Genomic DNA, 5,300 nt, shown 5'->3' with positions numbered 1-5,300 from the left:
CCTCTCTTCTGGAACAGGACTCTGGCTTCCTCTGTGGGAACCACCCCTACCCCACTCTCAGCCCGCAGGGCCCGGGTGGAGTTTTTCCCACGCCACCTGCTGTGGGAGCAACCATGTGACCAGGCCTGGCCAATGAGAGCTCCACAGGCCTCCCCAGTCCACAGTGATTGGGTAAAAGTAAGGGAGCGATGGGGAAGGGGTGTGGTTGTGGATTCCGCAGCTTCCCTGTGTTCTGCAGAAGCAAGAGGAAGAGACTGTCATCTTTCTTGTGGATGGAGGGGTGTTAGGATGTCCTATATAGAAGCGCTATGGCCATTTTGCTACCATAGGTGAGGAGGACCACAGGGGAGTGTGTGTGGGGTGGGGGGGAGGGTCATTGTGAAACTAGTATCAACACTGCGGAAAGCAGTGAGGAGACAGAAAGCGAAAGAAAAGTCAAATGTTTGGTTTCAGTTCCTGGATCAAGCAATACCTGGAGAAAGAGGTCTCTGGGTCCCTGATTTAGCAGAGCTAATAACTTCCTATTGGAAGCAAAGGTGGCTCACGTCTGTAATCCCAGCCCTTAGGAAGGCTGAGGCGAACAGATCACTTTGGGCCAGGAGTTTAAGACCAGCCTGGGCAACATGGGGAAACCTCATCTCTACTAAAATACAAAGATCAGCCAGGCATGGTGGTGCACGCCTGTAATACCAGCTACTTGGGAGGCTGTGGCAGGAGAATCGCTTGAACCCGGAAGGCAGAGGTTGCAGTGAGCTGTGATGGTGCCGCTGTACTCTAAGGAAGCAAAAGTGAAATGTTTTCTATTGCTTCTAAATGATAAAAGGGGGAAATATGAATTTCGTGTTCTAAAATTCTTTTATTCCTCAGCACTTAGAATAATGTGTGCCCTGAAAGCAGCCAAATGAATAACTTCAATAATTTTTTTTTAAATGCCCACGTGGTCTTATTTAAATATACACACCTACACAGAGCATCAGCAAGTAAGTGCAACAGGTGTCATTTCTGTGCAGTTTTTTTTTTTTAATTGTTGCAATAAAGCCACTTGGAAATTAGGCATGGAAAATACCATACAGAGGCTGCCGCCCCAGCAGAACCGGAAGTATGGGTGTTTGTCATTGTTTCCACCTGGCAAAGACAGCTTGGTCTGAAACATGTTTCCAGCTGTCACAGCACTGAATAAGTTACAGAAAATTGGAACAACGGGTTACATCTTAGCAGAAAACGGTGCAGGAAAAGTGGGACAGAATGGATATCCTGAATCAGCCCAGGCAAGTAGGATGTAAAGCGTGGGAAGTACATCCAAGCAGAGGCAGATTTAGGATGAATGCTTTTGTGGAATTAAACTATTGCTTCTTTTTAAAAAGATTATTATTAATATTATTATTATTTTTTAAGATGGAGTCACCCAGGCTGGAGTGCAGTGGCATGATCTCGACTCACTGCAACCTCCACCTCCTGGGTTCAAACGATTCTCCTGCCTCAGCCTCCTAAGTAGCTGAAATTACAGGCACCCACCACCACACCTGGCTAATTTTTGTATTTTTAGTAGAGACGGGGTTTCTCCAACTTGGTCAGGCTGGTCTCGAACTCCTGACTTCAAGTGATCCACCCGCCTTGGCCTCCCAAAGTGCTGGGATTACAGGCGTGAGCCACCGCGCCTGGTCAAATTTATTATTATTGAGACAGGGTCTCCCTGTGTTGCCCAACCTGGTCTCAAACTCCTCAGCTCTAGTGATCTGCCTGCCTCAGCGTCCCAAAGTGCTGGAAATCGCAGCCGGCTTAAACCATTGCTTCTTAACCAGGGCTACACAGCAGAGGTCCTGTGTGAGTTTTTATAATATGTTCATCCCTTAGGCCCAGCCCCATAGCTTCTGCTTCAGTAGGACTGGATAGAGCAGGAGCATCTGTAGATTTTTTTTTTTTTTCCCAGATCTCGAGTTTATTCTGACAGGCGTGCCCAGTTAAAAATCCAGGATTAAACATTGGGAAATTGTCTAATTTTGGAAATATAATTGGAATTTCTTTAAGTGGAGGGAAGAAAGTATCATAAAGAGAAATTCTCAAAAAAACAAAACAAAACGCTTTGGGAGGCTGAGGCAGGATCACTTGAGGTCGGGAGTTTGAGACCAGCCTGGGCAACACAGTGAGACCTCATCACTAAAAATAAAAATAAAAATTAGATGGGTATGGTGGCTCACACCTGTAACCCCAGCACATTAGGTGGCTGAGGAAGGAGAATCGCTTGAATCTAGGAGTTCGAGGCTGCAGTGAGATATGGTTAGCCTGGGCGACAGAGCAGACCCTGTCTCTTAAAAAATAAATAAATAAATCAGTGCAGCCCCTTGGATGTTGTTTGATACCTGAAGCTGGTTTTTCCACGTGGCTCCACTAGATAGAGACTAATCGTCCCCCTGTTTTCCTTTTCTGAAAAAGAAAAATGTATCCACCGAGATAGGACACCCGAGACGCGTGGACAGCGCAGACTGGAGCAGCCAGCCGAGCCCTCCGCCTCTGGCCATGCACACACGTGACATCAGTTCCCGTTCAACAGCGGAGATCGCGGGGCGGGATGATTGTGGTCAGGTTATCTTATGTATCATACATAACGCGCAGCACTCCCCCGGCTCTCCTGCCGGGCGTTGTCCAGCCGACCTTGCAGCAGAGCCTTGCAAGGCTCGCAGCGTGGGGCGCGGGCGCCCTCTGCCGGACCCAGGCGAGCGCCGCGGGCCCGAGACCTTCCTTGCCCTTGGCGCGCCAGGGAGCCGATCTCTCTACGCGATCCAGGATGAAAGGACCTGTAGTGTTCGGGCTCAGCCCCGCGGGGCTGCCGTTTCAGACGCAGGAGTGAGAGGATGCACGTCCTGGGGGCGAGAGGCGCCTTTTAAAGCTCTGAACACATGAGGTGGGAAAGCGCTCTGTGCCCCGGGATGCCCCGCAGACAGACATGAGCGGTACTGAGGCTGAAGCTCCACTTTGAAAGGTACCTTTGGTTTCCCTGAGTTGGGAAACGTCGTGTTTTCTTGGCCTCAAGTCACCTGGCTCAAGGGATCTTAAGGAGGACCTTAATGAGGGTCTAGTGTTTTTATCAAATTATCAGAGGTATGGGATGTCCCAAAGGGTTAAAACCTTGAGCTCGTACTTCCTTCCCAGGGGTCCCTCCTTCTGAAAGATGGTCCTCCTAAGCGGTAGGGGCCCCGAAAATCCTGTGTTAGAAGTAACCCAGGCCGGGCGTGGTGGCTCACGCCCGTAATCCCAACTACTTGGGAGGCTCGCTTGAGCTTGGAAGTTTGAGGCTGCAGTAAGCAATGATCACCCCACTGCCCACCAGCCTGGACGATAGAAGGAGACCCTGTCTCAGGAGAAAAAAAAAAAGAAGAAGAAAAAAGGCAACCCAGATGTCTACCAAGAGGCAAAAAGAGAAGATAAGGGGAGGAACAGTGGCTTAGTGGTTAAGTTTACAGCCTCTGGAACCAGGCCAAGGAGATTCAAGCACAGGCCTGGGCTGGTGTAGGAGCTGGGTCAGGTCAGCAGTGGTTGCCCTGGAAGAGTATGGCAGCCAATTAAAAAACGAGATGGGGCTCTATGAATTGACTTGGGAAGATGGCCAGTGTAGGTCACCGAGTGAAATGCACAAATCGCAGATCAAATGCATAATATTCCATCTGAGGAACAATACAAACCCAAACGTGTACGTGGATAAAAGATTTCTAAAAACCATCCAGAAAGATATACATTGAATTATTAATAGTGGTTGCTTCTAGGGAACGTTTGGAAGAAGAGCCTTTTTTTCTTTTTCTCTTTTTTCTACTTATATGCAGTTTATATTTGATTTTGAGGCAAGTATTACTTTTGGAGGTGGAAAAAAAGAAAAAAAATGCACTCTGTTAGTGGTAGGTTGCTACTAGCTTATCTCAAAGGAAGGAAGTTGGTAACAGAGTTTGCTATCAATCAACAGTCTGCAGGGAGATTTACTTGTCACTGAAAATACCCTTTAGCACTGCTGGAATAATTTCCTATGTGTGTACATGCATTATTTATTACAAAAGAAAAGTTTTAATGTTTTAAAAACAGGGCAATTTAACCTTGTCTTTAGTCCAACAAAAATGTATTGCATGTCAGGCACTCCACTAAGCCTTGAAGACATGGAAACCACCAAATTGGTGTCTGCCTTCCAGGAGCTTATGGTCTGGCTGAGTGCGCCTCACACTTTAGTGTGCTTCCACATCACCTGGAGCTGTTGTATTGGTTATCTGTTGCTGCGTAACAAATGACCCCAACACTCAGCAGCTGGAAACAACAAACATTTATCATCTCAAATAGTTGCTGAGGGACTATCTAATCACTCCTGAGTGATTCAGGAGTGACTTAGCTGGCTGATTCTGCCTTGGGTCGCTCATGAGGTTGGAGTCAACATGTTGGGGGCTGCAGTCATCTGAGGGCTGAATTTGATTCACTTGCAAGGCCAAAGGATTCACTTGCGAGATGGTGTACTCCCATGGCTATTGGCAGGAGACCTCAGTTCTTGGCCATGTGAGCATCTCCACAGATTAAGTGCTTTGTGTGTCCTCATGACATGACAGCTAGGTTCCCCCACAGTGAGTAATCCTAGGGGGAAAGGTGAAAGCTGCAGTGTCTTTTTTTAAAAACAACAACAACAAAAAAAAAAAACCAAAAACAAAAAAACAGATTCTGGCTCTGTCATCCAGGCTAGAGTACAGTGATATGATCATAGCTTAGTGCGGCCTCTAACTCCTGGGCTCAAATGACCCTCCCACCTCAGCCTCCCAAGTAGCTAAGACTGCAGATACATGCCACCATGCGCAGCTAATATTTTATTTTATTTTATTTTATTTTATTTTATTTTATTTTTGTAGAGATAGGGTTTTGCTATATCGCCCACAGTGGTCTTGAACTCCTGGCCTCAAGCAAACCTCTTGCCTTGGCCTCTTGAAGTGCTGGGATTACACGTGTAAGCCACACACGCCAAACCTTTACAGTGTCTTTTATGATCTAACTTTGGACGTCACACTTCATTTCCACCATGTTCTGCTAGAAACAAGTCACTGAGTACAGCCCACAAACAAGGCAAGGGGAAGCAAGCTCCACTGAACATAGGTGTATCAAGGAATTTGTGGACATACTTTAAAACCACATCTTTCTCAAATGCAAATTCTGTTTGAGTAGGTCTGGAGAGATTCCCAAATTCTGCATTTCTAACATGCTCCCATGTGATACCACTGCTGTTGGTCCATAGACCACACTTTGAATAATGAGGGAATCAAAGACTTGCAAAGACTTAC

The 5,300-nt window shown here is 46.8% G+C and overlaps 1 long non-coding RNA gene across 1 annotated transcript; it reads left to right on the top strand.

Moving 5' to 3' along the window:
• The first annotated feature begins 224 nt into the window (after window positions 1-224).
• On the top strand, window positions 225-3,717 carry LOC144338090 (uncharacterized). Its single transcript, XR_013411901.1, has 2 exons — window positions 225-329; window positions 2,434-3,717. It is a non-coding gene; the product is annotated as an uncharacterized LOC144338090 (long non-coding RNA).
• The last annotated feature ends 1,583 nt before the right edge of the window (window positions 3,718-5,300 follow it).

Source organism: Macaca mulatta, chromosome 20 (genome assembly GCF_049350105.2).
Source record: "Macaca mulatta isolate MMU2019108-1 chromosome 20, T2T-MMU8v2.0, whole genome shotgun sequence".
In the NCBI taxonomy this organism is placed as follows: Eukaryota; Metazoa; Chordata; class Mammalia; order Primates; family Cercopithecidae; genus Macaca; species Macaca mulatta.
The sequence above is the reverse complement of the archived record's forward strand: the minus strand, read 5'-3'. Positions and strand labels throughout refer to the sequence as shown.